Raw genomic sequence first — 12,349 nt, 5'->3', positions numbered from 1 at the left:
GTCCTGAAAATGGCTTGGAACTCACAGGTTAACCTGAAGGCGGCAGCATCTATTTGAAGACCCATGTTCCCAACCACAGCTCTGTGCCCTGATTTGGATTAAGAAATAGATTTCTAATACGGTTCAAGATCATCCTACAATATTGTCTTTGGAAACTGGTTTAGCCCAGGATATTTTAAAGAGAGACAAGAGACGGCCTATTTATCTTGTCTATGTGAATGGTATTTGTATATTCATAAGCTATTTTTGGTAAGAATTTTAAATCTTTTAGCTGAATGCCTACAGGCACCATGACCTTTGCCTTCCTTCAAAACACAAATTGTACAAACACTTTATAGAAAGCTAATTATTGATGTTAAGACATGACCCTACATAAAGCTGCTTGTTAGCCACCTGCCCCCTTAAACTGACATCCATGAGTATAACCTTTGTTACATTGTTCTTTTGGATGTAATTTGTAGAAATGTTTTTTAGTTCATAATGGAAAATGTATGTACCCTGAAAATTACTTATTTTGTTTAACTTTGGTATAAAGGTGTTTGGGCATTTTCTTGGGGAGGGGGGATTACAAAAGAAGCTTGTCTCCCACATCAAAAACATTCAAAGAAATTAAGTTTTATTATATTTTTTGCAGATGTTTCCATACAATTCACATAACCTTTTTGTAAAGAGAGATGAAGAAATGGATTACAGATTTTTAATATTTGAAATGGTAAATAGAACTAATTTATTTGTAATATAATTCTGTTATTTATAGATGTTTCCTTAATGTTTTACTGTGCATTACCACTTTAATTTAAGCCTTATCCTTGTGAATTTACCATTTCTTTTTTAAAACATGTCTAGATGCATATTTTAAATAACTGGAATGTAAATCCAGCATATCTGAATTCCCAAATGTAATTTTTAAAAATTATTTTGGTTTGGAAAAAAAAAGATTCATTTGAAAGCCTTCAGATGGAGGGGTGGGGAACATTTTTATGGCTTTATGAATTGGAATTTCATAGGCTTATTTACCTAGATTGTGTGTGGAAAAAAATTGTAAATAGATGAATGTTTCCCATAATGTAAAAAGAAGAAATTAATAAAATAATTAATGCACTGCTTTCAGGTCTGTGTGTTTTCACTACAGAGTCCTGCTTCTTCCAAAATATAAGTGATTGTCTTTGGGGGCAATTATTAAGCAATTAAGAAGTATGCCATTCTAACTTTCATTGTAACGTATATGGCTAGTCCCTGTGAGCTGGTGGGTAGAACTTGTATCTGATCCAAGGGATTTAAATGCCAACAACTAAAAGTCCTTTTACTGTGATGATCACACACACCTGAAAGTTTCATGTCAGGAGCTGTATGTTTTATGAAAGAAGTTATTAGCTTCTCACACATGTGCGAATCTGTATATATTTCTACCCACTTGGGTTTCTTCACAACATTTCAATTTTGTTTCCTACATGGTCCTCCAGGGCAAGAAAAATCAGAATAATGCTTTATGGTTTTCATTTCATCCTCGCATTAATGAAAAACTGCTCCTCGACGTTCAGTAATCTGCTCAGTGTGACACAATCATTAAGTGACAGATTTGAGTCCAAAATCCAAGACTGTGTTTAGCTTTGTCTGCAGTGAGGTCTTTATCTAATTCTTCGCACATTTAGAATTGGTAATTATTTGCCACTGTTGATTCCCCCTGGTTTTCATCTAGGTCATAGATGAACCCTTACTTGATATAGCAAAATACAGACTTACCCAAAACAAAGGTAAGTTAGAATGTTTTATGAAGTAGACTTGCCGTATCTGAAAATGCCTGCAACTTCAACACCTGCATCCACAGTACTTTGTCCTACAAAGTTCTTGGGCAAAGCCCAAGTATATGCAACAAATTTGGACATTTTTAAGCAGATAAGCCACTTTTTCTGATTTTTACACATAAGCAGGACCTGTGTCAGTCACTAAAATAACACAATGTACTTTTGAAAGTGCTTCAAAAGAGCAGCGCTCCAAGTTGCTGAACCCCAGCGAGGTTGCAAAGATCTCATTACTTTGGCTAACGCGCCATCCATTTACCTTATCTGAACCGTGATTATGCTTCTCGTCTTTTATCAGAGTAATTCTTGTGTTTCATTGGGGCTCCTTAAACATTTTAGCCAATCCCAAAACAAGATGAGTCAGTTTTTGCATGCAGAAATTTGAAGCAATTGCCCGTGCAACAGGGTCCACTCCCATACAAAATTGTAATCTTTTTTTTTAACAGATATTGAACAAAAGGGTTTGAATTTACTTTTGTATCTTTGAAATCCATCCCTTGAAAATATAAAGTGATTTTGGTTTAAATAAATGACATATGAAAATCCCAGTGTCTGAATGCGTTCATTTTCCAATGTCACTTTTACCAAAGGATGCCAAAAATCTACCCTGGGTTTCTTCAATAGGCTGCTGGACTTTTAGCTCCTAAACCAAGATCAGATTGACTCCTTTTGCAAACAGAAACTAGTGGCCTTGTCTGAAAACCCTCTCTGGTCCTAACTCATCTACTAGTGTCAGCGCACAGAATAGGTCTTCACTTCCTCTGCAAGTCACGTATCTCCCCTGAAGCCGACAGAGGAAATAGTGTGGCGTTTCCTGGCCCGTTTGCTTCCCTCTGGGTCTCCTGCTGGCCCAGGAGGGCATCGTCAGACACTCATAGGAATGGGAAGCCCCACTGCAACAGTCAACAGATTATTTCGTTACGTCTCCCACGTCAATGAGCACAAGCGTGAATTTATAGACCATGGCTAAAAGCAAGAGAACACTGTACTGAACACCCACAGTCAAGCTCCGCCACGTTGCTGACTGAGCTGGTGCCATCCACCTGGTGTTTCCACGAAGCGGATGAAGGATGCCCTGCTTCCACCTCGTGCTTCCAGTCTGCCTCCTGGGAGAAGCAGGTGCCAATGTCCTCTTTCCAGACTACCTGAGAGGAAAACCAGTGTCGTCAGGAGGGAGTGTCCATCAAGATCTCAGTAAAGAGCTTCTTTCATAGAAAAACTCTCCTTTTCACTTCGGACAGGAGGAAGGGGAAAGCAAATAGAGTCAGTTTCCTCTCCTGTTATGCATTCTTCCCATTAACTCTAGTACAGGAGGCTGTAAACAATTATGGGTTTTGTAGCCTTAAATCCTGGTGCTTTCACTGCTTCTGAAGACCAGTGCTCTACAGGCAGAAAACATTCCTGCAGAGCCAGCCCTCTGACCTCTCTGCACATAGTGATCAGTTGCTGAACCCTTCCTTCTTCCTAGGGCATCCAAGTCCAACGCCTACCAGCAATTTTTATTATGAAAAATGAGGAGGAACGTATAAGGAGTCAGATAATACTGTGGATGGCCCCATAAAGGAAGCATCTCTGCAGATTAAAACGAAAATATTCTACTCACCGAAGAAGGGAGGGTCCATTTTAGAGGGGTTTTGGTCTTAGGGAATAGCCTCTTGCTGTAGAAAATGTGTGCTTCTGTAAGTGACGGTTTCTGCAATGCCGGCTTTGTCACAGCATTTCCTTTCTAGAATAAAACCTGGTGCACTTTGCAACCTCGGCCAACCCAGTGTCTGTTTGTAATTCCTAAGTGTGCGAAGTGGCAGATCGCAAGGGCAGAGCCTGAATAAAGGTGAGACGGAGGTAAGTCGGACAATTTAGACTCCTTTCCAGGGAACCTCGCTGCCTTCACTGCCTTCCAAGGCAGCAGCCTGGCCCTCAGCAGGAGCAGGACCTGGGAGGTCAGGGTGCACCTGGCACTGCCAACGGTGAGCTCGACAGACTTGAAAGGGCAGCTCAAGGGCTCCTGAATTGTTTCTCACGTTAGTGAAGCAAGGTGATGCGCCTGCAATGACCGCAGGGCGATCCTTTCCAAGAAGCTGGGGTCTTTGCTCCCATCTTGCACTGATGCCCCAAGGAGCCCTTGACTAGACAGTTGTTCAAAATGAAATCTTAAAGAGAGAAAGAAATCTCCCATCGAGAGTGAAAAATCGATCCCTAGTTTGGAAAACCGGAACAGTGGAGGGATGTTGGCACAAGATGGTGGGGATTTCCAAACGGGACACGTGTGCATGTTAAGCACTGTGGAAATAGTGGCGAAGTGAGGAATGATTACTCAGGTGATTCTGAGTAATTCTGGAGGCAAAGAAAGAAAAACACCCTACTAATGGGGATCTAAGACGCTTTGGTATTAAGATGATACAGCATCTGTCAGTGGCTGATTTCATCATGTTTTTATTCCTAAGGGCACTTTATTTTAAGACAGGTGATGAGGAAGCCAAAGACCAGCCATTCCTCTTGCAAAGGCAGCACATGACAATTGGGTTAAATATTCAACTGAGAGAACATGGGTTAAATATTAAGGAAATACTTACGCCCTGAGACACTTGGTATACCACCCCAAGACAAGTCATTCTGACGGAACTGTGTCACCTGACGGTCCTTGCGGAAGACGGCAGGTCCTCCACAGCTCCTAGTATCTCAGGGCACCTGCTGGATTAGAGATGCAGAAGAGACTGCTGTCCCCACCCCTGCCACAGGCGGGGTCCCTGTTGGCTTCACCTGGAAGTAGAGGTTTCCCAGCAGGGCTCTTGCGAGTGACTCCAGAAGCACAGGCAGAGAGGGCCCAGCTGGGAGGAGAGAGAGGCAGAGGGAGAAGTCCCCACAAAAACACCCAGGGGCATTTTGATGGTCGCATCCAGATGTGGGGTGGGCGGGAAAGCACGCCCTGTGGTTAGAAGACATTACGAGCATTCTTAGCAGTCCCCTGAGAAACTTGGACTGACCCTCTTCTGAGCCGCAAAACTGTGCCATGAGTAGACCTGTCAGCCCAGCATGGACAGGGCCTGTGTGTACGTGGCAAAGAGCTTGGGCTATGGCGCCAGAAGCCTGGGTTTGAATCCTTAGCTCTCCCACTTACTAGCTGTGTCTGCCTGGGCAAGTTACTTGGCCTCTCTGTGCCTCCATTTCCCCATCTGTACAATCAGGATGAAAATTATACCTACTTCCTAGGGTTGTTCTACAGATTCAAAGAATGAACGTATGTAAAGCTCTCAACACAGCGTAAAGCCTGGCATGTGGTGAGCATCCAACAAACTTTCACTGTCATCATTACTACATATTAATGTTTACAGAGAAAGCACCTTGCACCCCAACTCTATTTGATGTGCGTTCTGTAACTTAAACCTCACAGTTGCCACACGTGACGGTCACTACAAGTAAATTACAGAGCGATGAGAGTACCTCAAAGGTCACAGGTTAAGTGACAGCTAGTATTTGAATTCAGCCTAACTATAGATCCTTTGTCCATATGTGTGGGATCTGTGCAATTTATGTCTTTTTTTTTCTGGTGAAGAATGTACACATAAGAAAATTTCAGACAGAACTAGGGGTGTATAATGAAATAAGTCCACTGCTCACTCCAGTTCTTTCCTGCAATATTCAATATCTTTGAAAAGTTTTTTTGTAAGTCCTTCCAAAACTTGACTATGCACATTCAAGAATTTTTTTTTCTTTTCCCACAAACTGGGTGCATACTACACACATTCCTTTCCTGTTCGCTTTTTTTTTCATTTAGTAATGTACGTTCCATTTCAGAACATTCTGATCCACTCATTCTCTCGAATGGCTCCGTAACATTCTGATTCATGGATGAACCATGACGTATTATTTAGTCCTTCTATTGATGGACATTTAGGCTGTTTCCACCACTTGCTACGACAAAATCTGCGGTGAAAATCGTTTTACAACGGATCTGTAGTGCATGTAGAAGTGGATCTAAGGGTTGTATTCCTAGGCAAATGGACGTGCACTTTTGGTTTTAAATATTGCTCTCCCAAAAGGCTGCCTCGGTGTCCACTTCAAACATGTAGCAGTTTTAGCACCTACCTTTGCAAACAGGGAAACAAAGCATTCAGAAGGTAAATTCAGAGGCAGGCTTAAAGCGACAACAACAAAATCAGGCCTCTTCCAACTTGCAGCAAGGAAGGGAAAGAAAGTCTCCAGAAGTCTGGAGGCAGATTTAACGCAGGCTTTTCTGTAACTCACAGAACAAAGCTGCCAGAACTGAAGGAAGGAGGAAGCTTACATCAGCCCCTGGGCGTGGACTCCTTCGGGAACTGGGGCCGTGTGCCTACCCCGATGATGGCCCCCTAAGAACCCAGCCGGGTCGGCGGCAGGTCCGGGCTCGGCCCTGGAAGCACCTTGGCGGACAGTAGGTTCATAGCAGGACGCCAACGCCTATGCGTGGTAGTCCTGGGTTTCAATTACTCGTTTTTTAAAAAGTGAAACTCCACTTCTCAAAAGGCTTTAAGACGACCCGTGGAACTCAAACATAAAGCACTGAACAATTTTAAAAATTAAAAAACAGAAAAAAGAAAAAGAAACTTGCTAGATAAACAAGCTCCCACGGTCCTGAGTTGCGAACACTGAAGTCCCTTCTGGGCTTCCTGACAGTTAGGGCCAAGTGCTCAGCGCTTTGTTACAGTTCATCTTCGGTCCGTGTGGAGAAACCCACCCAAACCTTAAAAACCTCCCTTCTACGCTCACACCAATTGTGCAGACATTGCAAACCTAATGTGTGAGGCACAACTGCTCCTCAAATCACAGCGCTGACAAATGACCACAGGGTGAAGTATCACGGCCGTGTCTTCAAAATCAACCCTCTTTTCATTCAAGTGGTTTGAGCGACTTTGGGTTCTTGGCAAACAAATGGCCCCAGAATGAGACAGAGTTAACTGACATCCGTGTTGAGCTCGACATCCTTTGGAGTCCAATCCAAAAACTGTGTCCTCCCCTTGAGGAAGTAAGCAATATTTCAGTGTTTTGTTTTTTTCCTCTTTTCTTTTCAAGCAGACCTCCTGACAAGTAAAAAGTCCTCCTTTTCCTGTTCAGACAGGCCCATATCAGAGCGTGTGACTGTCGGGACTTATCTGTTTGCCAGCAGGAACTCCTCGTTTCCCAAGCGCCACCCTTTGTCACGCTAAAGGCTGCAGCCCTTTCGGCCCAGCGGGCTCGGCGGCCGGAAGGCTGTGGCTGTCCCTTCCTCAGTGTGGGGACACACGGAGGACTTCACACAGCAGAGTCCTAAGGCCTGGTTAGTGTTTCAGCCCCATACCGAAAAAGGCTGCCTTGAAGTTGGATTTATTTAGCTCTCCCCACGACCCCCCCCCCCGGCCCCAAGCAGATTCTGACTTGGTAGTCTGCTCTGAGAGCCGTTCTGCACGTCTCACAAACTCACCAGGTGAGTTTAACGCCAGAGTCCACAGGCAGGTCCGGCAGCCTCAACCTGGGGAGCTTTGAGGAATCAGCACAGCAAATCTGTTACGTGCGAACTGAGGGAGGCAGGGGAGGCCGGGGCGTCTGCGCTCCGGTGCGGCAGAGGCTGAGCTCCCCCATCGCGCAGGCATTTTAAGCAGAATGGTTGGGTTGACCCAAGGGCACGGAGGAGCGGCGGAGCAGTGATGGCTAAGGAGTCAGTCACCTAAGTACACAGGTAAGGCCAGGATGACAGGTGCGTCGTGGGGGTTGTACCTTACCTTCTCTGCCCGGGTGAGGACCAGCGAGAGTTAGTGTGCTATGCACGAGGAAAAATCTACCGTTACCTAAATTATTACTAGGAATTTTACAACCCACTTGGTAATGGAGCACAAATAATTTCTCCATTTGTATCTAAGGGGAGCATGGGGCATAAGGGACTACGGCCGTCCAGCGTGAGGTTTCCCATTGAGGTTAAACACCTGTCAGTCCGGCTCTTATTCCGAGAATTAGAACACAAAAGGCAGAAGGTTCAACATCACAATTCATATTTCTATGAAGCGACTAGCTCACATCAGTTTATTTTCCAAAACATACTTTGTAATAAAATGTGAATCAATTACTACGCACCTGAGACCTTCCCACAAAGTCACCGAGCAAAGACAGTCACATCTTATAAGGAATCACTTCAAATGACAGTTTTCCCTTCTGTTTCAGTCCATTTGAGCTGTTATAACAAAAATAACCACAGGTTTTTGCGGCTTAAACATTTCCTTCTCACAGTTCTGGATGCTGGGAAGTTGAAAATCAAGGCACCAGTAAATTCAGTGTCTGGTGAGGCTCCTACACAACAAAAAGACAGTGACAATGTGTGCCACAAAAAGATCCTCAAAGCTTCGCTCTGTGAACAGAAACCTTATTTCAGTCGACCGTTACTACAGTGAATTTCCTGTAAAGGTGGGATTCTCTCTGGATGTTTTATGTAAGAATGAGACTTGAGCTACAAGGATGAAAGCCCAGAGCCTGGACTTTCCAGGACAATTTGGATGTTGTAGATGTTTGTCTCTGGATGTCTCTGATGCATATACAAATCAGAAATAAAGTCCTTTGTAAGACCAAGTGCGCCTCACACTTGGTCCAGAAGCATCCTGTTCTCCCCTTCAGCAGATCACCAAGGGGCCCTTCTCCCTCACCCAGAAACCTAGGCAGGCTTTTCTAAGATGATAATTTGCAAATCTAACTGGCTTCCAGAGTCATCCACCCGGCTCCCTCCCTGCTTTTAAAAGAGCTCTCAAGTCTGTTGGTCGTGTTTATTAAATATGTAGATAAATATGGAGATTGCATGGCTTTCCATGGCCTGGAAATTCAACAATTGAGCCATCTGTTCAGTTTCCCCTCCTCCCCCGTCCAGTTGCCTGTCTGCGGGAGTTCCAGGTAGCTGCCCAGGATGTCTACCAATGCTCACGCAGGAGCTTACAGTCTGTGGTCTTTTTAGGTCTTCGGGTTCCTGCTATGTGGTGCTTATATTCTACATCATGATAAACTGGCCTCAGACTCAGTCCCTCTTTCCATTTCTATACATACACTAAATCCTAAAGTCTTCATAAATTCAGGATGTGGGGTGCAAGGAGACAGAGTGGCTGTCAAAAGCACGCACACAAAAAAGCACACAGCATGAAATGGTTCCTCAGGCGCAGCAGGTTGCTCAGTGCCTGCTTCAGCCACCCCGCCTCCTCCGAGAGCCTGGGACGGCGTCGTGGCACTGACTTTCCTTCCTCACTCATGCTAAATATTGAAGAGGCTCTCACTGGCCCAAAAACAGACAATATGAGCACCAATAAGAAAATAACTGCAAGGGATGAAAACACATCAAATATGTAAAATCCAGTTCATAACGATACTCTACACTTTATATTCTCCACCCAGCACTAACAGATTTCTGTAATGACAGAAGCGTCTGTCTGAGCTGAGCCTTCCTCCCACAGATTCCCACAGCACCAGCTCCTCCGGCGTCAGGTCTCCTCTCAGTGGGTCCCTTCCCATCCTCCTACTTAAAATCGCACACTCCCACGCGCACCTGGCCCACAGACACTCCTCCATCTCCCCTCGTTGTTTTTCTCCACACCTCTGATCACTGACTAACCTACAACCAACAAAATGCACGAATAGAACGTCATCTCATCTCCCAACTAGAAGGTAAACCCGAGGACGGGAAGGATTATTTTTTTCCTTGAATGTTTTACGCATTTTGGTATTTCCAGCACCAGCACAATGCCTGGCTTCCAGAAGGCATCAACAGATCTTAGCTGAATGGAAGAAGGACATTTGAAGTTATCTCTCGCCTGTTCTGTAATAATCGCTCACTGGTCTCATTTCTTCTATGAAAAGTCATTGCAGTTGTTCGTGTTTTCCTGGTAGTTTAGATATAGAGGAATTAAATCAAAAGGCCCTGGGGTGACTCAGGATGGAGAGAGGACATTTACTGCAGGAGATGAGGAGGCAGTGGGGTCAAATCGCTGATTCAGAGTAAGAAACAGTGATGAGACTATCAGTCTGTGCCCTGAAATTCTCAGAAGGATTGGGCAGTGGCGGGGGTGGGTAGGAAACTGCCTGCACAGGATGAGATGGGGGCTACCGTACTCTTAGAAAGCTTTTAAAAGAAAGATAACTGAACATAGGATGCAGGAAGATGCGGAATTAGAGGCTGCACAGAAAGGGGGACACACCCCAAGCACCCAGAGCTGATGTACGCAGAATGCACAGGATGATAGAAATGTCACGAGGCAGAAAGCAAACCTGTCCACGTGGCCAAAATGTTAGCAAGTGCTCCATGGGGCAATCTGCCTGAAGTTCACTTCTATTTACATACGAAGACGCTGAGGTGCAGAGTTGCCTAGTGTCTTGGGCAAGGTCGCTGCCAAGCCCAGGACTCGGGGCTGAACTGGGTCCCCACCCGCAGTTTTTGCTCCATCAGGTGCCAAGACTGGCTAGTACACCGCTGAGTGTATGAGCCTACCTCTCCTGTCGACTTGAGGACTAACTGTCAGGAAGACTGAAGCAGCAGGCGGAGCAGATCAAGTACCAGTGAAGAGCCATCGGGGAGGTGCTTCAGCCCAGAATTCAAATCCCAGCTGTCAGGTCCCAGCTCCATGGCCTTGAAGAAGCTCATCCAGTCTCAGGTTCCCCTGTCTGTCAAAGACATAGGACAATACCTATTTTTACCTGCTTCATAGATGCTTGTGAGGATTCAACTGGATGACATTTCATTGAAAACACTTAGCAGAGTCCTGACGCGCAGCAAGCACCCAATAATTGGTACCTTAACATTTTTGCAATCGTAGAAGTTTTGAATTTTTGTTTCTTACACAAAGGCTTGAAACTGTTCTGTTACAACACCTTAGATTATCTATTAAATCTAACAGCTTTTTAACCAGTTGAACGGGTTACTTTGTGTTGTTCATTTTTTCTGCATTAGTCATGAAGAGTGGATGTCAAAGCACTCATTCTTTTCCCCAGCATTTCTCATTGTAAAATTTCAATCCTGTGGCCAAACCGAAAGTCTTCTACAGTGAACACCCCAACATAGATCCACCCCAGCTCCCACCATCAATATGTTACTGGACTTGCTGTAACACCTACCAGTTCGTTCTCCATCCCTCCCTCCCACCATCCTTCTTTCTTGTTTTGTTGTGCATTCACCTCTGACTCCTTCAGTGTACCTGTCACTAATCAGTTGAATGTTTGTTTACATTTTTTAATCCCTGGATTTCGATCTAAAAGGTACATTGGGGACAATTTAGTCCGGCTCCCTTCTTTCACAGATGTGGAAACTGACCAGTACATGCATTTTCCGGAAGGGGCATTAGTTTTGAGTGATGCTCCCAAGCAAACTTCATAGCCATGTTTTAGGATTTTCTCCATTTCATATTTTTTAAAGTGTCTTTGTTTCCTTTCTTTTCTTAAGACTATTTTTTCAGAACTTGTTTTACAACAAAGTTGATGCACCAACTGGCTTAGTCAAGTCCTGTGGTCACCTCTGCACCAGGGGTAGCATCATACAGTTCCCGGAATGGAAAATACATTCTCCATGGGAAAGGAGGGAGGGGGAGATGGCTGTGGAGAGGGACCGACACGTATGAGAACTGCTGAGCTTCCCCCAGGGCACCGGCCCCTGGGCTATGGGGTCAAGGTGTGCTGAGGGCCAGGCCGGCTCTCCAGCCGCGAGCTGCCAGCATCCGCTGCACAAACGTGACCGCTTTCCACGTCTGTGGAGCAGGAGAGGGTCGGGAAGCGTTCCCGCCCCGACCTCGTCCCCCAGCCATGCGATGCTCTCGATCCCTGGAAGCCATTTGTTAACCGTTAACATCCGCAGGCCGTCCTCTGCGGACAGTACGACTTCTGTGAACCACTCTCCTATCTTAAATTTCCGTTTTCAGAAAAGGTTATGGAAAAACTAGTCCGGACGCCACCTAACCCACATCTGGGTCTGAATCTAGGCTGCAGTGCGCACCAGCTTTGACGGCAGGAAGGGCTGGGTGTTCTCCTGGCCTCCCCGGGGGGTGGGGTGGGGGTGGGACCTATCTGCTGGGTCTGACTGGAAAGGACGGGGTTCCCATGGGGGCTCTGGTAGGCGAGTCCCGGCCTCAGCCTGGCTCCTGCCCCGGCGCGTTGGAGGGAGGATGCGCGCCGAGCAGAGCCGCAGGTGCCGGCGCCTGCTCTCAGGGTTACAGCGCGGGGCGGCTGTGGGGGGTTGTCCCGCGCGGGGCGCGCAGCGTGGCGGTGGTGAGCACGCAGACGTGGCGGACAGCGACGACGGGGACAGAAAGGGCGACCCAGGGTTCCGTTTCCTCCCGTCTCTTCACCCAGCCCTTCCCGCAGCAGTCATGGGGCCTGGCTCTCCCTCACCCCTCGGCCTCCATTTCCCAGGCCCTGGTGGCGGGGAGCTGGGGGCGAAGCGCACGTACGGTGAGAAGTCTGGGCTGGGAAATACTGACGGGCCGGGGCCGGTCGTGGACGGGTCACCCGAGGTCCCAAGGGCTCCAAGCCCAGAAGGGCCCGTGCTTGGTTTAACACCGCGGGAGCCGTCCGACAAC

The 12,349-nt window shown here is 46.2% G+C and overlaps 1 long non-coding RNA gene across 3 annotated transcripts; it reads right to left on the bottom strand.

Moving 5' to 3' along the window:
• Positions 1-4,222: 4,222 nt before the first annotated feature.
• Positions 4,223-12,333, bottom strand: LOC140689030 (uncharacterized). 3 transcript variants are annotated; one of them, XR_012063897.1, is made up of 3 exons: positions 12,221-12,333; positions 10,273-10,445; positions 4,223-4,493 (listed from the first exon to the last, which is right to left on the bottom strand). It is a non-coding gene; the product is annotated as an uncharacterized lncRNA (long non-coding RNA). The 3 variants fall into 3 exon arrangements; XR_012063896.1 differs by lacking the exon at positions 4,223-4,493 and adding an exon at positions 7,788-8,099; XR_012063898.1 differs by lacking the exons at positions 4,223-4,493; positions 12,221-12,333 and adding exons at positions 7,788-8,099; positions 11,767-11,949.
• Positions 12,334-12,349: the final 16 nt, after the last annotated feature.

Source organism: Vicugna pacos, chromosome 24, assembly GCF_048564905.1.
Source record: "Vicugna pacos chromosome 24, VicPac4, whole genome shotgun sequence".
Classification (NCBI taxonomy): Eukaryota; Metazoa; Chordata; class Mammalia; order Artiodactyla; family Camelidae; genus Vicugna; species Vicugna pacos.
This window is presented reverse-complemented; position numbering and strand designations above follow the sequence as displayed.